Genomic DNA, 26,816 nt, shown 5'->3' on the forward strand with positions numbered 1-26,816 from the left:
GCTTCATAGCCAGACAATGCTACCTCTCCTCATTTCCTCAATGTTTGATGAGGTATTTTTCTGCAGGCCTGATACTTCATCTCAAAATTAAAACTGTAGAAAATTCTATCATAACTTTACAGATACGCATAAGCCAGAAATGAGATAATAAAGTGGACCTGTCAGTAACTTTACAAATTGTCATAAATACGTTCCTGATGTGTCGCAATGTACGCCAACAGTATTTATTGCAAAAAAGACCCACTTTTTATGATTAAAAAGCCATTTTTGCACTATTTATAAACAAAGAATAAGATATTCCCTCAAACAATCTTCCAGGTTCATGTGTTTCAATGGCAGTAGATGATTACCATCAGGGAATGTTGGAGGGATTATCAGATTGTGTGTTTTATAAAAAAAAAAAAAGGCAATTGTATGCTAATTAGTGACTTTGCCATAAAGAGGAACTAAACTCAAAAGTCCCCTAAAACAAAAAAAAATCTACTTACCTTCAATCCCGCAGCGCAGTCAATCGGTCCAGAGTTGTCTTACATCGGGTCCTGGGTCGTCCCGGCATCCGTCTCGAAACCGGGCGCCGCCATCTTCGTCTCTTCTTCCAGGTTTTTCTTCCTACGTCAGCTGACCCAGGTGCTAGATCGGGTGAAGTAGGTTGGAAAAAAACTACACATGAGTAAGTTTGGCAATTTTTTTCCCTTTTCACAAAAAGGCTTCTTCTGCGCATGCCCGAGAAGCAGCACCCAAGAGCCTCCTGGAATGGGTGACGTAGTAGGTATCCCAGGAGGCTTTGCTCCCTAAGCGATCGAGACTTGGGGGGTAATGCTCCCCCCTTTTTTTTTTTTTTTTAAAAAGGGTGTTGCATTTAAAAAAACAATCAGATTTCTTACCTTACATAAAAGAGTTGTCTACCCTTTTATGTAAAGTGAAAATTCTGAGTTTAGGTACACTTTAAGCCAAGATGATGGCATCAGTCTGCTGCAGGCAGGAGAAGCATCATGGTAGTCTCCCGTTCTGCAGTGATCAATTGCAACTTTATAGCAAATCACAAGGTCTGCAGAAGGTGCTGACCCTTGTCAGACATTTGTAAACACGGACAAAAAAATCAAGATTTACGGAGTGTGTCTGGCATCTCAGTCTGAAAAGTAGATGGTGAGCCTGGATCAAGGGCAAACATAGGGAGGTGAAAAGGGCCCCGGACCCTCTTCAGCCAATGGGAGCTCCCATATAGGCTCTAAGTCAAGTTTTGCAGTTAATTCTGCACAGGGGCCTACTGTTAGTTACATCTGCCTCTTCTCAGGATAATACCTTAACAAAAATGAATTTGGAAAAAGGGAAAAAGATGATGACATTGTCAGGGGTAGGTTAAATACACAATAGTGTTGTATTGACCCATTACTGAGCATGCTGCACAAAAATCAAATCTGATGTCAGCAGGTGTGTAGTCGTAAAAAAAGAAGACGGGGCACGGTACTAGCCATGGCGCTGAAAGACTCGTGTCTTTGTATCCGTGGCAGATCGATGTTGCCCATTCCCGAAAAAAATGAGTGCACAGTTCTGTTTTTAACAATTTAAACAATGGTGACAGTTGTGTTATTAGTGTAATCCCCACATGGTGCAGGGACAAGGATTGACAGGTACTTTTTGATTCAATGTGGGCCTAAAGACAAATCAGCACCAGGCTGCCTCCCTCTGTATTCAGATCACGCATCTTGTTACATTTTCCTGCTTGCGGTAATATAGAAAACTTTTTCAGGATCACAAAGCGAATAATAACATCAGGAGTGCAGCGAGCGGCACAGCGCCAGTCTGACACGAGGACAATCACCATACTTCTGTAGCACAAAATGTCTTATTTTCCTGAATACAGAAATCCACCCACCGGGGAATGGGCCGTGTTATAGGATAAGAACACTTGTAACATCTTCACCCAATTCAAACTACAAGTCAAGGAAGTTTGTAAATAGAATTGCTTACCTTTTTCCATTCCCCTGCTGTCCCCAGAGATCTCTGGGGGATCCTCACACATGATTGCAGCCTCAGATTTCCTGCCTGGTGTTGTACGATAAAAATGTCAGTAATATCATCACAAAGGATGAGTGATAGCAAATAGCCGTCTCTGGTGTCCCCCCAGACAGCTCACTCCTCTACTTCTATAACACTACACTGAATCACTTGTCGCTGTCATAGTGTGCAATGGGTCCTTTTCTCGCTTCATATAGATTAAACCCTATTAATGTGGACAGAAACTCTTCCTGGATGAATATTATTTATTTATATAGCACCATCATATTCCATGGTGTTGTACAGAATACAATGCCGAAAATGGGGGACCATTAATACATACAATGTTCACAGAAACATTGAGCAAAACAAATGCTCCAATACAAACAGCAAACATTTTGATTTGATAAGTTATGTGCATTTGCCAGATGATTGTTGTCCGATGTCACTGATTGATGAGCAACCGATCGGGAATGGTCACTGTGGGCTCCCATGGAGGATAGCACAGCCGTTCACTTGTCCTCCCTCCTTCTTTATCCATAGAACAGAATTGCGTTTTTTCATTCATCTGTCAGTGGAGACGATCACAAAAGATCATTTTCAGCAGCAGAAATTTGACGCCCCCCCCCCCCAGTTGTCTGTAGAGGGCTTAGATACAGCAGAGATCAGACAATGGGTGTGATTTATTAAAGCTCTTCAATGTTGGAAAGGATACACTTTTATCAGTGAATATGGGTGATCCAAAAAAATAGATTTCTAAGTGTTTTCAATCTTGGACCAGATCCATTTCAGGTTTGCTGGTTCACCCAGGTTCACTGATCAAAGTGTATCCTCTCCAGCTTTGGAGAGCTTTTATAAATCAGGCCCAATTGGAGGAGTACTCTGCCCATGTGCGTGGGCAGAGTACCCCTTTGTCTTTTTTCAAACTGACCTACTATGCAACTATATATCATTTCATCATTGTATCATATTCTATTATATCATCATCATATATTATATCATATCATTATCATATCATAGTATCATTGTATCATATCATAATATATCATATAAACTTCATATCGTATTGTAATATATCATATTATATCATATCATCATTGTAGCAAATTATATCATATTGTATCATATCATATCACTTCATATCATCATTGTATCATATCATCATCATATCATCATTGTATCATATCATATCACTTCATATTATCATTTTATCAAATCATCATATTATATTATATTATATCCCTCTGATGTGTGACAATGTTTAGTTCCACTTTCTGCATTATCGATCTATAACCTGACAGAAGCGCTACAATCCATTAATACATAAATGTTATTTTTTCCCTCTGACAGCCCAAATTCTGTCAGTTTACTAACAAGAAAGAGCTGAAACAATAAGCCATAACGGCCAACATAAAATCAATAGCTGCGTCTGAAAATTCAATGATAGCAGGAAACCTTTCCTAGGCCATAACCTGCCAGTAATTACCAGAGAATTCAATTATAACGCTGCTGCTCGTTAGGCCTCAGATTGGCCAGGCAGAGTTTAGGGAGCTGTACAAAGTGGGAGGATGTCCATATTATTATTGTTATAAAATACATTAAGCAGTATATACATGGCATGGAGATAGCAGAGGTAAAAATCATAATATTATATATTAAATAATATATGTTTTATATTTATCAAAGTCAAATAATATTATGAAGCAGCCATTGTAACATGAGGAAATACTTGAAATAACATTCAGGTGTTAAGGAATCCCTTCTATAATTACTATATCCACAGCTCACAGTATATTAGTGCGGTGGTTAGTAGGATGAATGTTTCTTATATTGCTGACCAGTGGGAAGAATCACCCTTACAGATAGCTAAAAAGATCATTGGTGTCACTTCAACTGCCACAAATTGCTCATTGATCAAGGAACCCCTTGATTGATAAAAAGTATTATTTGCCAAAATAGTACTAGGAACATAGAGCCACCATTACCGAACATGTATAGAGAAAATTAACAGCAATGAAATTTAATTTATAACTCCTACCTTGTATAACTTTTAGGGAGCATTTCACTACATATTTTACCATAAACAAGTATCAAAAACTAAGATAAAAATGTCCTAAGCCCAGACTCATATCTGTCCAGCATGTGGAGCTAATTTCTACTGTTTCCTTATTTACTGGCACAAATATCCTTTGCTAAGCAGAGCCTGTGTGCCGAGTTCAATAACTCAAGCTGAAATAATTGACTCTCCTTCCCTTTATACAGAATTTCAAACAGAAACAGAGAGCGTCAGAAAGCAAAAGCTTCTACAACTATAATGCTATAATATCATTGAAATGGCTGCACCAAGAACAAATGTTTACTTGCACAAAACCAATCCCACTAAATTTTAGATACGTTTTAAAGGTATGTATTCTTGCACCGTGTAGGCGGTGCTGTACATTATATACTCCTGGATGCTACACTGTGGACACTGTGCTACCTATTACATACTCCTGCAACTGCTGATTGCAATTTAGTTCCCACTCTGTTTTAATGAAGTCAAGCTTTATGGTAGACACAGCAAATATTTATTGGTAGAAAATCAATCGCTGTCATTTAAAACACAAATACCAGGTAGAGATTCCTGCAGTGAATGTTTAGTAAATATCAGAGTACTGTAACTGATTCATTTTCTGTCCCTTTGATATACACAATGTAAATGAGTGTCCTGTTTCATAGAATACACCTTGATCTCTATACCTGTAACGTCTTTATAGCTTTATTCCAAGATGGTGGGAAGAAAACATGCCCATTTATTTACTAATGAATATCCAAAGCAGCAGTTTTTGCACATGTAATGGATAGAGGTTATGCATATTTTGTTTAGTTTATTCCATACTTCACTTCTACCTACCCCCTACCCTACCTATTAAGCTTTCTAGACCCGTCTCTTTGCGTCTCTCAAAATTAAAGACTGTTAGTACCGGTAGGTTGCTATTTCTTGCCATGGGTAGGTAGATTGCTAAGTTTTGGATCTCTCCGGATACCCCTACTGTCCACTGTGGTCAATCAGGCTGTACTTTGGAGCAAAATGTTTACCAGTCCAGGGGTACATTGCCTATATCTGGAACAATATACGCCCTGCATTTTCCCCCATTTCCCTTTCAAGGTTTTATTTCTGAGTAACTTATTATGATCACAATGTACATTGGATATGTGTATGTCCCATTTTTAGATTTTGTCGTTTGTTCTGTTTCTGGGCTTTTTTATATAATTTTTGCATAACCTAATAAATAAAACATCAGTTTTTCAGGATAGTTTCGTGTAAAATTGGCGGTGAATCTGTTCATGTGTACCAGGCCTTAGGCTTGTGCAGAGCTTTGTGTCTAACATGTCCATGAGGTTTTTTTTAATATCACATTCCTTATTTGTAGATCCTATAATGTGCACCTAAATCCTAATTAAATATTGTATATTCAAAAAGACGTGTCAGGTTTCTATTGCTCTTTGTGCCCCTATATGAGGATTCATCATATGACTGATGGTTATCACTGACATAGGAAGGAAGGAGATCCCCCTTTAGATTGTTGTCACTTAGACAGGAGATGAGGGTAATCTCTGCAGTGACACATGCTGATGACAATTTTCTGACATGGAGTTTGCCCTCAATTTATAGAAATGTAGTCTCAATTCTTATTGTCACATCTACTTGTCTGTTTTATAGCTGACATGACATGTTCATTAAGTTGAACTGGGTATGTTCTTTTACAGTTTTACATACCGCTCTTTAATATAAAGCAGGATATCAATAGTACATGAAATGAAAAGAGAAATAAAGAATTTATGGTACAGCTATCCATTGATGATGTGCAAAAATAAAACAACAGACATATGGGTGAATTCGGGAAACGTTTATTTTATGCTTCTGAAGATACGTAGGTTTGTCCGGTCTGTAAAAAAAAAAAATCAGAATTGTGTGATCTTTCATGGATCTAATTTAGAATATTAAGCAAAAATAAAAAAGCTGGTTCAGTGGTTGCTTTTGAGTTGATAAATATTATTGTCCAATGATCAACCATTGACATTTAGGGGGTCAAAAGCTTTAAATCCTGGAACCATATCTGGAAATCAGAGACCCACCACGCATATATTTCTGTAATATCTCCTATTAGACTGCAGAAGACAGCAAAGAGGGTGATGAGAGTGCTGAAGGCAGCATGGAGGGGCTTGGGGAAGGTGGTGAAGCATGGAGAGGCTTGGGGAAGGTGGTGAAGGCAGCATGGAGAGGCTTGGGGAAGGTGGTGAAGGCAGCATGGAGAGGCTTGGGGAAGGTGGTGAATGAGACATGGAGGGGCTTGGGGAAGGTGGTGAATGAAGCATGGGGGGGGCTTGTGGAAGGTGGTAAAGACAACATGGAGGGGGTTGGGGAAGGTGGTAAAGGCAGCATGGAGAAGCTTAGGGAAGGTGGTGAAGGCAGCATGGAGGGGTTTGGTGAGGGTGGTAAAGGCAACATAAAAAGTGCTTTGTAAAGCTGGTGATGGCAGCACAGAGAGGCTTGGTGAAGGTCATGAAAGAAGCATGGAAGGGCCTGATGAAGCTGCTGTATCATGCTGCATCATGGAAAAGCTTTGTGAAAGTGATGAAGGCAGCATGGGCTTGGGGAAGGTGGTAACGTTATGAAGATGTTTATATGGATCATACAAACCACAAAAGGAGATCTTTCAGCCTCATAATTTAGATATATTCAGATTTTTGTCTGGAGATCTTGGCAGGTATGGGTTCTCTTTATCCTTATGTATGTATATTCATATAGTTTTGCAAATATTAGGACTTTATCATGTCCAATCTGTAATTGATGTCCTTTCCTTTCAATACTGGGTAAGACTATCCAGAGCTGAGCTTCCATGTCAAGTAATGTTGCCCTGAAAAAGAACTTTAGATGCTGAATATAGGTGGTTTGGGTTCTCTAAAGACCAGGTTGTAGTTTTTGTGTTATCTGATATATATAGCCTATCCACAAACATGTTTCTATCCAGCAATAAGTACACATACATTGAAAGTGCCAATGATTATGATTCAAACCACATATTTTGTCTCAATCCTGCCTAAAGACTCCATTAGATATTGTTTGTGTTATCTAATCAGACAACAATGCAGACAGAAGCACCTTATGTTTAATGCATTTAGTATGGAGTAAAGCTCTGCGGGTTATTCAGTTGTTAGATAAGAGGTCCATTAACTTCATTGATTTATACTCTCCCTGTCCCTTATTGCATGCATTTAGGTATATTAATTTACATAGAACATACACCATTCATATTTTTGCAGTTCTGTTTGTCCCTCAGTTCTTTCTCCTCCGCCCTTAGTTATAGATGAAGAAAGAACATTAGAAGACTATTACACCAGGCAAGGCAATTAAAAACAAAAATTGACAGACCTGTCTGTTCAGCAGAGGGGCTTTTATAATCCTACTTACCCCTAAAATGTGTTTATACCCCCATGACCACCCAATACCCTCAGTGCTTCCAATATTACCCCTGAGTTCTCTCAATACTGACGTAAACTACCTAAGACTGAGGCAGACAAAATGGGATCCCTGCACAGGACCAGTTTTTGGGATCTCCCTTTAACAATTGACAAAGTAAAAAGAGAGAAATGAGCTGTATTCAGGTCAGTGAAGTGAGAAGGTTTTCAGCACCCATACGACCCACATTTATTCAAAATAAACCTCTTTACACCTTCAGAGACTGAACAAGAAGTATATCCACCCTTGACCTGGAGCTGTATTTAAAAGCTGTTTTTATTCCTATTAGTGCAAACATGTAAATGTTACTTCAAAAGTGAGTTTCAGTGTAAAATCTGCAGCATTCATAAATAAGGTGACTATATAATGTATTGGAATAACATGACTATCCTCCCAGCTCCTCTGGTGCAGAGTCTGATGAAACTGTCTCAGTGTTCTCTGTACAGCACTGTGGTATATGTCAGAGCCATATACATGTATAATAATAATATTAGTCTGTGACTGTGGGGGAACATTAGAGTCTAAGCTCTTTTGATGCAAAGACCAAAATAAATGGCTCATTAATCATTATACAGCACTTTGTACAGTAATCATTGTATGGAACTCTGGACTATGTCAGAGCTATATGAAAGTAAAATACTAGTAGCGTAACCATAGTAGGGAGAATTATAGTGTAAGCTCTTTTAATGTAGGGACCAATGTGGATGGCTCAGTAATCATTATACAGCCCTCTGTATAGTAATCATTGTACAGCACTCTCGACTATGTTAGAGGTATAAAAGTGTAAGCTCTTCTCATGCTGTGCATGGCTCAGAAAATTTTGTACAGTACTGTGAAATATGTCAGCGTTTTATAAATGTGAACATAGTATGCATATTGATGCAGGGACCAATATGAATGGCTCAGTAATCATTGTAAAGCAATATGGAATGTCAGTGCTATATGAGTGTAAGCTCTTCTCATGCTGTGCATGGCTCTGAAAATATTGTACAGTACTGTGAAATATGTCAGTGTTTTATAAATGTAAATATAGTATGCATATTGATGCAGGGACCAATATGAATGGCTCAGTAATCATTGTACAGCACTATGGAATATGTCAGAGCTATATGAATGTATATATATATATATATATATATATATATATATATATACTGGTATTGTGACCGTAGTAAGGATATTAGAGTGTAAGCTCTTCTGATGCAAAGACCAATGTGCATGGCTTTCTATACAGCAATGCAGAATATATTAGAGCAATACAAATAAATAATAGCTGGAATCTGGTCACAGTGTGAGGTCCCCTATCCCACGCTGTAATAAAGATCACAGACACACAAAATGTTCTGATTGACCAATTTAACTTGGATATTCCTCTTCTTACATCCCATCTAATCAGCGGTTTCTGGGCTGGATTTGTCGCTTGTCAGTTTTCACCTTGAGATGTCATTGTGCAGCAGAGAGAGAGACCGCCAAGCGTTTTCAGCCTAATCCCCAGACTGCCGCCGCGTTCCTTTCAACATTTCAAAGTCTTTAAATAATAAAAGGTAACCGTGAGATGTAAGAGAGACGTCTACAATGAGAGGACAGGCGGGGGCAGAATAATTGTACGGTTGCAATAATTGATGATGTGTCGTCCTCAGCGGACACGATTATAAACCGCCACAATATTCAGGACGCAATCTCAGCATCTGTTTCTCCAAGCCTTCAGCTGGAGATGCCAGCAGCTCTGAAAATTTATATCCCAACATGAAAAGTTTGTAAAACCTGACACCGGTCAGCGTTGTCAGAGTTTGTTAGAACTCGGTTCTTTTCTGAGTTTCTGGTTGGGCATTTAGGTGAAGGAGTCACAGACACAGAATGCTGGGAAATCCCACCAGGAATTCTCAAGATTAAAACTTCAAATATCAGCATAAGGGAGAATGCCGCAGGCCTGTTGACATGAGAGAGGTTTTGTCCTCCTGTAGGAAGGTGTTGAAGAAAATATCTTTTTTTCTCATCAATGTTATGTAAGCCTTTCCTGGAAAACCTCTTGGCCAGACATGTGTGGAATGGTTTTTACATACCAAACAGGTAAACATGCTACACAGTGAGGTGTTTCATTGTTAAATCCAAATTAAAGTTACAGACACAGATATATAGACAGACATTGGGGGTGATTTACTAATGAGAATAAAGTAAACTATCCACTGTAAAAGGGATGTTTAACTTAGTGGTAAAAATTTACTTTGCAGATTACTCAATCGCATGCAAGGTAATCTAAAAAAAAAGGCTATTTGCTTGCCCATGTTCGAAGTCAGCTTCAATCTATTCAATAAGCTGTAGAGGGTTGTATTTTTAAATAAAAAAATGCCTTTGCAGTGCCCTCTCCCTGCTGTTAGGGATGCATGCTGGGAAGTGACAAGGGATTACCCTGGTCATGAGTCTAAGGCTACGTACACACGTGCAATTGTTCTCGTCCGATAATTGGCTCAGGGCCGATATCGGAGGATAATCTTCCATAGTCTGAGCTACCATCCTGGCGGATCCACTGACGATAGATGAGGAACGATCCCAATGAAAGTGAAGGGGAGAGAATGCAGCGGGGACGCCTCTCTGTCGTTATCGCCCCCCTCCATAGAGCAGAACGGTGCTGTATGTACAGCTCTCATTCATGCATCGTGCAGTCATTACTCGTTGGAAAGTATTGTGAAGGATGCTTTCCAAGGACAATTATTGCACATGTGTACTTAGCCAAGTGTCTTCTGGTCTTCACCAGATCACCCCGCAAGAAGAGATAGGCTGGTAACCCTAGTGGCCACCGGACTATTTTGCTGCTAGGAGAACACCAGGTTAGCGGCCCCAGGCTCCCCCTACCAAGGGCAGAAGCAATGGATGTCTTTAGTGAAGGGACAGTCAGAGATATGTTACGGGGTAGGCTGGAATCTTCTATAAGAAGCATAAGTGGTAGGACTGGGAGCAGGCAAAGAGCAAGGTCAAGACAGTCCAAGGTCAGCAGGCAGCAAGCGAGGATCAAGATCCAGACAGTCCAAGGTTAGGACAGGCAGAAGAAAAGAATCAGGCTCAAGGTCAGGCCAAGGTCTGGTGTCTGAAAAAGCAATCTGGTAAAGTATAGCTAGGTAAAGTCACAGGTAAAACTCTGAGGATCCAGAAACAAGAGCCTAGAACTAGATAGGATTAAATAGAACCAGCAGCCAATAGCGGGACAGGATCACAACCTGGAACTAATCTGTTCATTGGCTGTGGGATGAACCCTCTATTCCCACCCCGTGTGCTGTCATGGACAGTTCATGCAAGGGAAGCTGGGGATGCTGCAGAGGATTTGGCGGCAGAGTGATAACACGTGCACTGCAAGGGTAAATGCTTTTTAGAGATAGAGAAATAAGCTGTAATACTTTTCTTTTATGTCTAGGAGTAGGTATGGTGGAGAACTCTGACAATGGGTTCCACAATACAAGGTTCAGGTACGTAGATGACATATTAGGCTTTCCAATTCGAGGTGTTCTTAATTCACTCTAACTGCACTCTATGGAACATGCATCTCACTGCAAATTTTTGAGGGTTTAGAAATCTACTTTTTGATATTACTATATAATATTCAGAGCTACACTAATGATGGTTTATTACTAAGAGACTGCTTCACACATTTCCACCTAACTTTTGTGGACAATTGGAATCCGGATAATAAAGTTATAAGGTAAAGGGGGAATCATACCAAGGAAAGTGATTTTCAAAGACAAACTAAAGAGCTAAGTATACACAGATAATACAGACAGCATCAAAGGGCCTCAAGTCAGAGGCGGAATGAATCTGCACGGTCAAAGCATAAAGCTAAACATAACAATGACAGCTTTGTTCTTTTGCTCCGGCACTCATCAATGGCTCACAGGATCAAGAAGAAGGTAAGCAGCTACAAAAGACTATGGATTTGCCAATTATTACTTTTCATGAATGTAAAAAAATGAATAAAGATTATTTGGTTAGAAGTGTGAATGACAAATGAAGCATGACTGTGAAAATCAATAAATAAAGGTCACATCGGATACAGGAATTGTAATAATCTCCCAGTGTAGAGCAAGGAATTCATGATTTATGGGTAATACAGGACATACATTGTAATGGTCAAGAATACAGTGGTGTTCTCTCTCCATCCCTCAACCTGCAGCATGGATCGTGAAAAAGCAACTGCAACTTATAAGGTTATTCTTCTGCTCATATCTTTCACCAGCATATTCCTTGTCAGTGTATCTGATTTGCTCCCAATCCGGCCCCTCTCTCTCCCAGTCTGAGCTCAGCTATATGGGCGTTGCAAAAAGTTTATACCAAGTCATTTTCTGTTTCTTACATAAATATTGACTTACCAAGTCTTGTCCAGCACTATAGGAATGCAGACATCTTGCAAGATGCAGGGTTTACTTCCTTTTGTCAGTACTGCCTCCTTATGACTGGTGATCTGATGACGTAGGGTAATAATAGAAGAGGAACCAACAAGGATCAAGTACAGTCACATGAATCGGGACATATTGTTCCATTGCAAATGTCTACTTATGTACTGATTAATTGGACTGTAGGAACTTTGTCAACAAAACATGTTTTTTGGTTTTGCTTATATGTATTTAATCTCAAAGCCCTACCTTGAATGAGGCAACAAACATCCTTAGAACAGAGGATAACCCTTTCCCTGTAGGATATATTCTAGGAAAGAATCAAAGATCTATAGACGGGATGTAGCAGAAGCAGGGGGATTCTAGCACTGCAGATTCTCAGGTACAACTTCCCCTCCTGCAGTCACAGGCAGAGTTTCTGGTTCACTTTTTTAACAAAAGCCAGAGGTCTTTTTGCAATGACCAATAAAAAGGTTTTGTGTATGACTCTGAGTATTGGATTCCCATTGCTATAATATATCCCCACATTTGGAAGACATTGTAAACTTTTGTATCTGTTAGTTAACATGTGATGGTGGCAACAGTTCACCAAAAAAAAGTTTGCTATAGAGGGAAGATAATCCTCATTGGTGTATACATTGAGAATCTCTGGCATGGCTGCTGAAGGAGCAACATGATGGAAACGGGAGTATTTCCTGTAAACTCTATAGTGATTGTTAGTGTGACATGGGCCTAAGGGCCAAGTGGCTTCAGCCTCTTTTTACATAGGAGTTAACTAAAGGCTTAAAAACACCTAAAGCTCAGATAAAAGTGAACTTAAACTAAGTACTTAGCTTAGATTATTCACAAATTAGACCATAGAAAATCTGACATGAATATACCAGCCACAGAAGGTTGATAAATGACCAATCAGGAATGACTGCTGTGCACTCTTATGGAGGAAAGCACAGTAGAGTGCAGCTTGCGCATGCTGCCCTCTCTATAAAACAGAGCTTATTCGTTCATCTGTCAATGGAGATGGATCAAGAAAGATCATCAATTATCTGATATGCACCTGACGTCTTTATGGGTCTTTATTGTTTCTGAAAGAGTTTTATTACTTGACGTTTATAACTTTTTTGTTACCCAGAGTTTTTCCTAAATACAAAGATGTGTATGTAAGAAATAAAGAATTATTTTACGTACCATTACACGGTAAGCTGTGATTGGTTTCTATGGGTCCTCTTGTACCGCTCGCCATCCATCCCTTTGTTATCTGCAGACTGAACAATATCCAGCTCAATATCCTGCTTTATTGTTTCCGGAAGAGTTTTATTACTTGTCGTTTATTACTTTTTTGTTACCCAGAGTTTTTCCTAAATACAAGGATGTGTATGTAAGAAATAAATAATTATTTTACGTACCATTACACGGTAAACTGTGGTTGGTTTCTATGGGTCCTCTTGTACAGCTGTCAATGGAGATGGATCAAGGAAGATCATCAATTATATGACATCCACCTGACGTCTTTATGGGGCTTTATTGTTTCTGAAAGAGTTTTATTACTTGACGTTTATAACTTTTTTGTTACCCAGAGTTTTTCCTAAATACAAGGATGTGTATGTAAGAAATAAAGAATTATTTTACATACCATTACACGGTAAGCTGTGATTGGTTTCTATGGGTCCTCTTGTACCGCTCGCCATCCATCCCTTTGTTATCTGCAGACTGAACAATATCCAGCTCATTTGGTGTAAATCTGCTCCCGGGAGAATTCTGGATTTAAGGCAAATAATGTGAATAAGATGATTCAATTATTTTTTGCTTAGCCAAACCTGAGATCACTTTAATTAAATTCCAAGTATATTAACATTTCATTTACTTCCATCCAGAATTATTCTGAGTATATTATAACGCTGCCATGTGAGAATGAAGAATGGAGGTGAGGAGACCTGGCGGGTAATAAAGAATATACACCCCCCCACACACTGCTTATCACTTTATGGCGGAGCTGACATGGTGGAACAGGTCAGTCGGATGAAAAGGATCCGCCGTGTTTTAATTAAATTCACCTTGTCAGTGCGACGGATTCATTACTGTCCTGTTTTACCATCATTAGCTTCTACAAGAAGCTGAAACAAAGAGAATCTGTCTCTGGGTAGCACAGAGCTTGGGAACCCTACAAAGAGCACAGCTTATCGTTACACCCAACAGGAGCGTGAAACGTGCACCTACCTGGAGCTGATAATTGGAAACCTGACATTTAATTTGCACGGTGCACTGTGTATAAAAACAATTCTTTTTTTTTTATTATAAAATTCCTATTGTCACTTTTTTTCCTCCTTGGTTACATCTCAGTGCCACTGATTTCCTCCAGCAATGGCTGCATGGTCTTTCTCAGGCTGTGGACAATGTCTGCATGTTCTGTTGCAGGGTGACAACACATGAGCACAATTGGAAGACCAACAGAAAGGGTTGTCACTGAATACCAGCAATTTCCACAACTGTCCTAATTCCTGCAGGACTGTATCAATAGTTCAATTTAAAATGTGTTTCTGCGAGTCCAGGACTTGCCTTGCAATAGGAATAAAAAATGGCCTACCAAAATAAGATATTTAACATATTGGGTTAAAGATTGCACACCTTAGCCCATCCTATACTCAATATCTGGATGGGGTGTGCAGTCAGCGGAGCTCCAGGGAATTCTCTCTGTTAAAGAGAGCTTTGTGATTGGAGGAGAGCCAGTCATGTGATGTCAAATCAAATATTTCTCTACAACACTCAAAGAAGGTACTGTGATATTGGTGGATGCCACCAATATCTATTAGTATGTGCACAGTTCATAGTCATGGCCATATCCCCAAAGCTCTTAGGATCACCTTATTATTGGACTAAATTATAATGAACTTATGACCTGATGACTACATCAGCTTTCACTGTATAGACTGTGCATGATCACATGACCTCTTAAAATTGCCAGCTTTCACTGTTTCGGCTCTGTATGAACATGTGATCACAGGACCACCCTAACGTTTACTGTATTGGCTCTGTGAGATCATATGACTTGCTGACTAGACAAGCCCTAAATCTGCTGGTTGTGACTTCAGATGAGTACAAGGATTTGGAGCAAGAAAAAGTGATCTCTTCCATCAGAGATTTTTTTTTACATAACTAGATAATTCTGCAGAATATACAAATCAATTATAGGAAATTCTTGAAAATATCTCCATTCTGACCAGAATGGGTCTTCAGCAAGAGAAGATTGTCCCTGATACAGGAAGGTCTTCCAAAAGATGGGATTGCAAGCCAAGCCTTGTCCACCACATATAGTATAGAAGAAGCCCCCTGACCGGGCTAAACTCCGAAGTGAGCACTAGGCGGCTCCTTAGTGCAGGGGTCGGCAAACTTTTTGGACTACTATGCCATTTCAGGAGGTCAAGAAGGCACACTAGGCCAGACAAAACAAGATGTCCAAGGAAAGGTTTTTTCCAACCGACTGCAAGCGAGCAGCCTCAGTCTTCTGCTCATCCGCAATGTAACCTCTGTATGTGTGCGCGTGCTTAACATCGAAATGCCCCTTGAGATTTGACCGCTTGAAAGTGCTGTTGGTGTCATTGCACACTAAACACAGGGCTCTGTTGCCGCATTGAAAGAAGAATAATTTGTCAGTCTATTCGGGGTTGAAGACATGACATTTGAGGTCAACCTTCCGGAGACTGGTAGCTGCACATTGCTTCTGCTCTTTAGGCATAAGAATTGGGGTTACTGTGCGGGAACTCGATGATATAGCGGGATCTCCCGGTAACGTGACAATTCAATTAGCCCGGATCCAACAATAAATAACTAGGGGGACGTTAGGCCAGCGTGGAATACTGGGTAGGCCGTATCCAGCCTAAAGGCCTGAGTTTGCCTACCTCTGCCTTAGTGGCTTTCTGTGTCCCCATCCTGATGGATTCCAATTGCAACCAAGGACCCCCCGGAAGATTTTCAATCTGGATCTATCCCACGTCATTCTTGAAGCAGTGTAGGTAGGAGCCCAGGGTGAAAGGTAAAAGTCCAATGGCCCAACTACTACCGTTAAGTTCCTGCAATCACCCAAGATAAATGGTAGAGGATAAAAGGGATATAAAATCTGTGCACCTCCATCTATCCGTATCAACACAATCTACTTTTCAGACTTAGGGATAAAGCATAGGGGTGTCTGGGAGGGAGGAAAAGTAGGGGAGTACAAACTGATCTGAAAGTTTCTGTGATTTCCACCACATGTGCATGTAAAGAGGCCCTGTTACCAGCATCAGCATGGCACAATGTCTTTTAGTATCCAGAAAAGAGGACCTGTATGAGCGCCTCGTGTTTGCCGTACATCCTGCTGTATGGATTTACTGCTCAAGACCAGAGGAATATCTGTGAATCGCCTGGCTGTGCCAACCATCATCGATCAATCTATGTAAATTGCAGCGGCGGAGACCTGGAGCTCCATTTATCGCCACTTTACAAGGTTGTTTTATGACACCGGCCAGAAGCCATCATCTCCCCGTGTACAAGATCTGGAGAGACGTTTATCATGCTGGTCGCCATCTTACCATAAATCATACCCTGACGTCTCCTGCATAGCAATTAGTTCCCAGGGTGAGTCATCGATTTCTCACAGATGAGGGCAATGTTTCCTGTGACTTCTCCCAATCAGGTCATCTGTAATCTCTACTTGTCATCCATCTAAGGGGGAGGCATATAGGAATGGTGGGGGGCTACAAGGATGGCCATACTGACATGCTGTAACCCAAAGCAACCAATCACTCTCCAGATATCACTTCTTCGCTATAGCATATAAGAACATCTTTCCCACCATCTATGGCTGCTCCAAGACTCACAATCTGATCTCATGGTGGCCATAGACACTCAGACATTGTGTCAGATTGAATTTAATTTATCACCTGTGTAGTGTTAGGATTTCACCAAGCAGATAAAAGATGGATGGACTTTGGAAGTAATCTCTCTTTTATCCAATTAATTGCTACATTTGCTCTCAGCTAACAGTATCTGCCGATGCATGACCAGAAAGAAATACCTAGCCAATCAATCATGTGACCATGTTCAACAATCTGATTGAATAAACAGTTAAATAATCTAACTGCTCTGCAATGTGGATCAGTCCTGACCTGTGAGTGATGTGATTGTGTAAAAGGAGAAAATATTCCTACAATCATGAACATGAAGGTAAGCAGGGTCTGACTCGCTGCATTGGATTGTCACATTGACCTGCCAATCTTCCCTCCATCAGTGTCAGCAATTATCACATGTATGTGACCACACACACCTTCTCTTGGTATTTCACACCTGTCCACCTGCATTGGAGAAATATTCCCCCAGTCTTGGATGTGATAAGGAATTCTCTACATATTTCTCTGTGCTGCCCATTTAAAAGTATTCTTGCAATGGACAAAAGGAATTCAAAAAAATGTCTGAACAACCTCCAATGTAGCTTCTCACCTTGAAAGTTACAATGTAGCAGGCTGATCATTGGGAAAGTGGAAACTAAGAAAATACTTCCTTCTGCCTGCAGCAGATAATTTAAATCATCTCAGCCCCAGGCAAATACAGTCACATAGGATCAGCAACACTATAATGGTACCTAAAGATTAAACTTTAAGGATGTCAAAGGTTCTAGGCAGGACATGCCTTTTATTGTCTGGGACCATAAAGCTTTTACATATCAGAGCCGCTGGATACTCCTGGACCTTGTACCACATAAATATTGTTAGATCTGAACAAGATTGTACAGAAACATTGTAACTTGTATTGTGAGCCTTAAACAGCTCTGCTGGTCAAAGTTTGGCTTTTTGTTTAACCTCCTGGGCGGTTCATTTGTGTCCGGATTTTTGTCTAAAAGCGGTACATTGTTTTTCATGAAAATTTATTTTACAGTATAATAATATATTATGAGTATAATAAAGTTTGAAACACAAAATCATGTAAAAATAATAAAAAATAATAAAAAAACACTTTAATCATATTAAAAAAAAATAATTGGTAAAAAATTAATTAAATAAATAAATATTATACTCATACTATTATAATATACTGTAAAATAAATTTTCATGAAAGACAATGTACTACTTTTAGACATATAAATCCACTGTATTGCATTCAATACAGATATTTTGTATTGAAGGCAATAGAATGAGATTTGAAATTCCCGCTGTGCCCCCGGCGCAACGATTGCACACACAGATGTCAGCCGAAATTCCCAGGTGACTCATCAAATGCGGAGGGCAGGGATTGCGAAGAAGGACCAAGTAAGGCTCTATTTATCATTGTTTTAGCTACCCCCAGTTTCGTTCTGGTTACCGCTATCAGCACCTTTTGTATACCGCTGGGGAGGTTAAGCAAGAACTGGGTGTGCAAGGAGGAAAGTCACAAAAGCAGAATATATAAAGTCCAGATTTAATTTAATTTAGGTACATAATTCATAAAGAAACAACACATTTCAGGTATTCAAAGGGCACTGCTTCATCAGGGCTTGGTACTGGTGAAGAAAGTGTGCACTGTACTGATACAATCAGAGGATACTGAGAGGTAATTAGTATTATTCCTCCAAATGGTTAAAGTGGAGCTAAACCTCCTCTCACCAACATTTATGCCCATTTCAGGAGTGATGTATGTTTAAAGAAGTTCATTACCCCTGGCACCATAGCATGCCAAGAATGTCCTGCTGAGCTAGATAGAGGGGAAGACTGGGGACAGGCAAATTTGTGTCACTGAAGAAAAGTAATAGCATGTCCCTTCTGCAATTATAACTGGCATACTTATTATCCCTAGGATCCCTTGAATGATATCAGTCCAGCACCAAACCCTGATGAAGGGAACTTGGAACCCCAGAGCCGCGTTGCTTTTTTAAAATATAGAAGTCTCTATGAAGTTAAATGTAAACTTTTTACATTCTGATTTCCCCCCTGTCCTCCTTGTACACCCAGTTAACTAGAGAAAGTCATTGGAGTTTCAAGATAGCTTTTTGTTGAAGGAAGGTGTGTTAAAAATATTAGTATACCAGTACATTATAATGTTTCTGTATATTGTGACCTCTAAACTTGTAAATTTGTCGACAGGTTCACTTATCTACTTTCATTAACAGTGAATAGTAACAATGTGTATTGTGATGTCCCAATGCACTTTAGGACATTTTGGGATAATTCACATGGATTTACCAAACACAAAAGAAATTAAGTGGCTGGACAGGATAATGACACAAACAAACACCCATTGAATTTGATGTCCTAAATCAATGGACCACTTATACAACAATCCCCTCCAATTACCGGTACACAGTTGTGTATTATTTCATTGCTGTGTAATTCCAGGTATCGCCAGCAGGAGTCTCTCACACCAGTACAATAAATCAGCACCTGCACCTGACTGTTAGGTTTATAATCCCCATCTGATGATTAGACACCTGAGCTGGTTACCTCCTTATTTATTGACCGGTCATGCTGCTTTTCTGTTATTTTTCCCAGTATTGTTCTCTCTACACTATATTGTGTTATACTATTATTTTGTTTAGTTTTCTTACTCTTGTGTAGCCGGTGTGTCAGTACTTTCCAATTGCAGTTTGTTTGTTGTGATTCCACATTTAATACATCGATTACTATTAATTACCTTCCTGTTGTTACACTTCTAGTATCTGTGTTCCTGGGTGTGGTACCATTGCTGCTCACATAGCATGCCAGCAGTGCAATCACTGATACCCACTATGGAGGCTGGCAGTACTACCCCAGACCAGACATGATGATGTCATCACACTGATGATGACATCTCTTACCTCTGGCTTACCATTATAAAGGAAATGGCTACATGTAGACACCCTATTCCCATCAGCTTTGTACAAGATTCATTCAGGGTTCTATGACAGACACAGAGCCCTGCAGTAATTGGGTGTCTGTGGGGCAGATACTGGGGGGTCGGGGGGTATGTCAGGACAATTCAGTACAGCTCAGTTTTGGGGGGACTCAGGACAGGCCTTTGGTTTCTACCTACTGAGCGTGAAGTGTCCTCTAACTTCTACAACTTTTATGTGGTAGCTCTCTCTTGTAACATGTTTCTCCCATAAAATGTGGTGGCTCTGTCTTGTAACGTGGCTCTCTCCTATAATATGGTCGCTTCATACTGTAACATGTCTCTCCCTTGTTACATGACTCTCTCTTGTAATGTAGTAACCCTATCTTCTACCATGGCTCACATATATAATGTTGTAGCTCTCTTTTGTAGCGTATCTCTCTCTCTCTGTCTTCAATAAAATGGCAAATGTAAAGTGGTAGCTCTCTCTCCACCAACATGTCTCCCCCTCTTAACATGGCTCTCCCGTGTATTGTATTAACTATTTCTTGTAATACACCTCTTTCTTGTTACATGACAGAGGCCTGTAATGTGTTAGCTATCTCTTGTAATGTGTCTCTCTCTTCTAGCATGGCTCTCTCATGTAATATGGTAGCTCTCTCATCTCAACATGGCTCTCTCATCTAATACATGGATTTCTCTTGTAACATGGCTCTCTCTTATAAAATAGATCTTTCATGTAATGTGGTAGCTCTCTCATCTAATACATGGCTCTCTCTTATAACATGTCTCTCTCTTATAACATGGATCTCTCTTATAACACGGCTCTCTCATGTAATGTGGTAGCTCTCTCATCTCAACATGGCTCTCCCATCTAATACATGGATTTCACTTGTAACATGTCTCTCTCTTATAACATGGATCTCTCTTATAACATGGATCTCTCATGCAATAAATGGTAATGTAATATATTGTATCTCTTGTAACACATCTCGTTCTTATAACATGGCTCATGCATGTAATGTTTTGGCTATCTCTTGTAAAATATTTCTCACTTTTAACATGGGTTGGTCCCATAAAGTGGCAATCTTTTATAAAGTTCTCTCTTCCAACATGGCTTTTACATGTAATGTGGTAGCTCTCTTTCCTAACTTGTCTCTCTCTTCTAATGTACTTTTATCTTATAACATGGCTCTCTCATGTAATGTGATAACTCTTTCTTCTACCATGTCCCTGATGCAGCGTTCTCATACAACATATTATTGTAATGTATTGTATCTCTATTAACACTTCTTCTTATATTGTGGCTTTTTCATGTAATGTATTGGCTATCTCTTGTAACATGTCTCTTTTATGATGCAGCTCTCTCATATATTGTATCTCTTGTAACGCCTCTACTTCTGATAACATGGATTTAATGTACAGCGCTGCGTAATATGTTGGCGCTATATAAATCCTGTTTAATAATAATAATAATAATGCATGTGATATGTTGGCTCTCTCTTTTAGTATGTCTCTCTCCTATATTGTGTCTCTCTTGTGCAATGTATTATTGGAATGTATGGAATCTCTTGACATCTACTTTTTATAACATGGCTCATGCATGTAATATGTTGAATATGATTCTTGTAACATATCTCTCTCTCATAAAGCATGGGTTGGTCTTATAAAATGGCATTCTGCTAATGTCGCAGTTCTTTCTTCCAACATACTTCTCTCGTGTAATGAGGCATCTCTCCTATAACAGCTAAAAATTGGGTTTGGGTTGGGGGAACAAATACGATTTGCAGCTGCTCTGTCCTCAATACAAGGCCACAGAGACCGACTTCATTGGATAGAAGATTCCCTGTGGACAGATCTGAACACAATAAATCAGAATGAGTTAAAATAAGTCACTGGTAACCAGGAATCCTATCAGTAGCCAGATTTTGCCTTCACGTTACTTGGAATGCTGGCCTTTGATTGGTTAATTTTTTGGCTGCAATTATTTGTGTTGCTAAAATAAGGAACTTCTTGGCTGCCCAATGCGGGGTTAACAAGTCTTGTGCTGCACCTTTCACTTTGCTGGGTTTGTTCTTCGGTGAAAGTGAAATCTGAGCTTCTATTCAGTTTATTATGTGAGATATTAAGTGGAAGTTTCCCAATCGCTGTATTATTCACTGAGGTGCGGTTGTAGGTGGGGGGGGCTTTGTACATTTTGGCAACTCTCATCTATCTGTAACAATGATAATATTTGGCTCGACTCACAGTGGAAGGTTCTAATCTTTACACAACAGATCAAATTGTTCTTTGGAAAGCTCTAATTAGCCTCTGGAACGAATGGCGGTCACCTCCTTCTGTGGGTCAGCGCTGTCCTGCGGTAAGGAAAACACAGATACCAGCTTGCTTCACATGATCTATTGGAGGAAAAATGATACAAAATTTGTTTTATGAATCTATTTATAGACCCAGAAAAATAACGAGCAGCCTCCGTAATATCCAGACCATTGTTTCAATGCCAAAGTTTCCTCCTCTATATTGTTACATTGAATGGTGTGATCACCTCCAATTATTCTTCATATTACGTTATCCTCGTCCCTTCCCTGGTAAAGCCCTTACATGGTGCACGATCAGATGATCCTGGCAGCAATGGTTGTGTTACCAAAACTATTGGTAGGCAAAAAAACTCACCCATACCAAAGGGTCACAAAGGTCCTCCATGGTGGGGAGTCATCATGTGACTAGCAGCCAGATCCTAAAGTTCCCAAATTGTTGTTAAGCCTAATCAGCGTCCAGGGCCCAGCATAGACTATGGAGAATCTTTATCTCTGCACAATAGTAGGAAATACTAACCAGGCTGACAATGGGATCTCCTTCACAGGCTTCTTAAAAAGGGGGAGAACCAAATTAGAGACATCAACTAAAACTTTAAGTCTCAGTAAAACTCCAAATGGATCTAACATGTATATTTAATATTACCTTAGGATAAAGATGGGCCGCATACGTTCGACAGAGGTTGGCGAGCATCCTCAGGGGCCACACAGATGTAAGCACTTGTATCCATCTTTAATGGAGAAGTGATAGCAATCCCCAGGCTCCCATGATGCCACTGGCTGTCCTTATCTGACCCTATTTGCTAAAGATTTGTTTGTCATTCTCCAGAATAAGTCGGCCTCGTATACTGGAGGCTCTAACACTGTAATGTTGGTTCTCATTGTTTACCGGGTCTGGAAGAATCTGCATTTCAAAGAATCTGGGGGAAGAGGGAATCAGCAAGAGATGTAAAGAGCCGGCGAGGTCAGACAGTGCCAGAAATAATCAGAAATGACAAATCAAGGGAGGAAAACAGATGGACGGAGAGGACACAGACGGGAGAGCGAGGGGCTGCAAGATGGATAAAGAGCCAAATCGGATAATGGGTTGGGAGAGCCGTGTCTGGCCTCAGAAGACCCCCATCTTCACAGCACGCAAAAACCCCTCATTTACTTCTCATCTGTAAAGGCTCATGAAGTGTCCTCTGTGCCCAAAAAAAAGGAAAAGCAAAAGCCTAAGTTTCGTTTTGGCCTGAATACTTACAGAACCTGTTTAATTATGAGGAAGCAAGTTGAGTATTATAGATTGTTCCTTCTAAAACTGATATTTCAGTGTTTGGCAAATGCTGGATGGCTAAAACCTCTAACTGTTTCTTCTCTCTGGTCCAGGGGTGTAGTGGGGTGGGCACGCTGTGCCCTCACTTTTTTTTGGGAATGAGGCATTTACATAACAATGATGCACATGCACGCTCGCCATGAATAGTACTGTGTCACCTCTTCTGTTTTCACCACTATACCCCTGCTCTGGACCCCAGGTTATTACACCTGTTGTGCCCAATATGAGAAGTTCCTCACCCTGTTCTGCATTTCCCAGGTCTTCACAACTTCTCTGCTCATTATGGGGAGTTTTCACCGTCCTTTTGCAGAATGTCCAGGTTTACACATATGCTATGCACATTATTATTAATGTTATCATTCCACCATTCCTGTTTCAAGTTTCTGGGTCTGCACATCTCTTGCGCCCATTTTGTGGGGGTTCCCAGGTCTGCACACATATTCTGACCATTATGACGGATTTCTGACATATCTGTCCAGAATGTACAGCTCCATACACCTGCTGTGCCCACCATGGAGATTTATAACTTCCCTGTGCTGAGCTTTTGGATGTGCACACCTGCTGTGCCTAATATTATTATTATTATTGATATTATTATTAATAATAATAATAATAATAATAATAAAAATAATAAACAGGATTTATATAGTGTCAACATATTATGCAGCGCTGTACAATAAATAGACAGATACAGACAGTTCACAGGAGGAAAACCCTGCCCGGAGGAGCTTACAATCTAGGAGGTGAGGGAAGTAACAGACAATAGGAGGGGAGATATGTAGTGGTGGTTTCAAAAGACAGAAGACGGGTAGGCAAGTCTGAAAAGATGGGTTTTGAGTGCTCTTTTAAATGAGAAGAAAGTAGGAGCAAGCCGAATAGGACGAGGAAGACCATTCCAGAGAGCCGGGGCAGCTCTAGAAAAGTCATTGGAGGAGCGAAGAGAGCGGCTGGGGGAGTATTTTTCTATCAGGTCAGAAAGGAAAGAGAGACACGAACTGTGGAGGGATTTAAAGGCAAAGCACAGGAGCTTGAATTTGATTCTCGGGTGAAATGGAAGCCAATGTAGAGATGCAGCAGAAGAGGAGAGGAGGGAAGGATGGATGATTCTGGCTGCAGCATTCATAGTAAATTGTAGAGGAGAGAGCTGGGTTAGTGGAATACCATAGAGGAGGAGGTTACAGTAGTCCAGACGAGAGATAATAAGGGCATGTACAAGGAGTTTGGTGGTCTCTGGGGACAGGTAGGGGCGGATTTTGGAGATGTTGCGCAGGTGAAAGTGACAGGACCTGGAAATGAGAGTGCCTATTATAGGGACTCCCCTTATTCTTACACTAAGTTTACAGGTCTGCACATCAGTTATGCACATTTTGAGGAATTCTGACCATCTGGCTACGTACCAAAGGACCCCAACAAGGTGAAGATTGGAAAGGCCCCTTAGTTTAGGGTTTCCCCTCAGGATGGTGATCTGCGCATAAGATTAAAGGGTGACTTTGCTTTTGCTTTGACTTTGGCTGCACTTCGGAGGTCGCATTTCCTATGAGATTGGCAGCTTATTTTATAGTCGAGGTACAAAGACTCTTTTCTTCCTAATCAGGCAAGCAAGTCTCCTTTTCATCTTCTGTACAACATATTACTCAAATTTAAACTAAACCTAATTCTCGCCTCCACTGAGATTTCCACACCGCAGCCAACTGACTCACAGCATACAAGGTGGTGAGACTCACAGGAAACCTGCCAATACAGAGAGAAGCTGCCATTCCCTATATACAGGTCCACATGGAAGCCATCTGTCTGCATTGCATCAAAGTGACATCATCAGATGCAGGATATCATGATGTCACTGCATGCGTGTGAGAACGGAGATTATCTTACAAATGTAAAGCTTGTCTATGAATCAGCAAAAAAATTACCTCTATTTAAGGTTTTATACACATGTTAGAATAATGTTGCTACAAACAACCTTTTGTGATCATTTCAAGCGACAGAAGAATAAATGAGCGCTTTATACACAGTGCCATTCCGTTTTATAAAGCGGGGATGATGGAGGACCAGAGAGGAGCATCTCTCTGAAATGTTCTCTTTCATAGGAAAGTACAGCAGTTGCATCTGCTTGGTCCTTTATTAATGCACCAGGTTGGAATATTAAAGATCCCCAGAGAAGACAGCACTTACTTTTTTTTCATACATTTTCACCCAGTCATGGTTGTATTGCTCGGTCCACAATAATTTAGCCTGAAACAAAGATATCAGATGATCAACACGCAAGATGAATGGTCTTACCAGTCTCGGGCACATGTGTGCAGTCATTCCCCAATGTCATTCATCAATCCACCGGAGCAGATTAATGAACAAGCAATCAGGAATGACTAATGTGCTTTCCTATTGAGGAGAACACAGAAGGGTGCTGCTTGCCAGTCCTCCTCCCTCCTCTTTCCATAGAACAGAACTGTACTGTGTTTGCAGCATTCATTCATTCATCTGTCACTGGAAATGATCACAAAGAATTGTTTCAAGACAGTAATCTGACATCTGATGTTTGTACGGGGTTTAGGAATGAACTGCCCTATATGAGCAGTCATTAAAGAAAGCCGGTCTTCAAAGCTGACATAGCAAAGTCATGTAATCACCATACAGCAGACATCAAATAGTGCTTCTCTTACCTATATCCCTCTGCTACCATTCTCTGATCAGGTGACCAGAGCTGTATTCAGACATTATGCTGCCTTGGCACACAAGTTCTGTTCCCTGCATCATGTGTTTATATTTGTAAAAACTACTGCAAGTGTGATTGTCCTGTATATTTACAGTGGATGTGGGCTATAAACCAGCAGATAAATATAGGATCAACAGCTTTGTAGTTACCCAGGCCATATTCTAGAGCAGTGTTTTCTGACCATAGATGAAGCCTTGAAATATATCTTTCAGGTCCTCAGGAAACCCCTGCTATAATTACTATACCGACAGTTCACATTATATTAGCATGGTCAGTGGGAAGAATGCCTCTTACATTGCTGGCCATTGGGAAGAATGTCACCCTTACAGATAAAAGTGGTCACCAACCAGTGGTCCGTGGAAAAAAATTTGGTGGTCCACAGAAAAATTTGGACATTACTTGCAATTTTTATGTTTTATTAATAATAAAACAAAAATAATATTCTAATAAATTCCTATATTCCGAATGACAATTTTCGCCTTTATGTTGCACTGAATTCTGGAACTGTACTAGAGATGGATAAACAAGGGAGGCGCAGCGTGACGTCAGTGTAGTCTTAGGTTGCCGAGCCGTACGCTTCAGTATTGTTTCCACTATTACAACAGTCACCCCGCTCCGCAAATACCGATTCTCGTCCGTTTGTTTTATTTTATTTGTTTATTTCTCAGATGCTCTTTTAGGTAAGTATGACCTTCACTATGTATTTTCTTTATCTGTTATATTTAATGGTGTCAAATAGTTTGGCACTATTAAATTATCATTACTTTTTTGGTCTTAGATTGGA

The 26,816-nt window shown here is 40.1% G+C and overlaps 1 long non-coding RNA gene across 3 annotated transcripts; it reads right to left on the bottom strand.

Moving 5' to 3' along the window:
* Positions 1 to 2,250: 2,250 nt before the first annotated feature.
* On the bottom strand, positions 2,251 to 22,955 carry LOC140324957 (uncharacterized). Of its 3 annotated transcripts, XR_011919605.1 has the most exons (7): positions 21,940 to 22,193; positions 13,514 to 13,638; positions 13,287 to 13,410; positions 13,069 to 13,145; positions 11,860 to 11,951; positions 6,683 to 6,899; positions 5,744 to 5,927 (listed from the first exon to the last, which is right to left on the bottom strand). It is a non-coding gene; the product is annotated as an uncharacterized lncRNA (long non-coding RNA). The 3 variants fall into 3 exon arrangements; XR_011919604.1 differs by lacking the exons at positions 5,744 to 5,927; positions 6,683 to 6,899; positions 21,940 to 22,193 and adding exons at positions 2,251 to 2,566; positions 22,651 to 22,955; XR_011919603.1 differs by lacking the exons at positions 5,744 to 5,927; positions 6,683 to 6,899 and adding an exon at positions 2,251 to 2,566.
* Positions 22,956 to 26,816: the final 3,861 nt, after the last annotated feature.

This window comes from Pyxicephalus adspersus, chromosome 2, assembly GCF_032062135.1.
Source record: "Pyxicephalus adspersus chromosome 2, UCB_Pads_2.0, whole genome shotgun sequence".
In the NCBI taxonomy this organism is placed as follows: domain Eukaryota; kingdom Metazoa; phylum Chordata; class Amphibia; order Anura; family Pyxicephalidae; genus Pyxicephalus; species Pyxicephalus adspersus.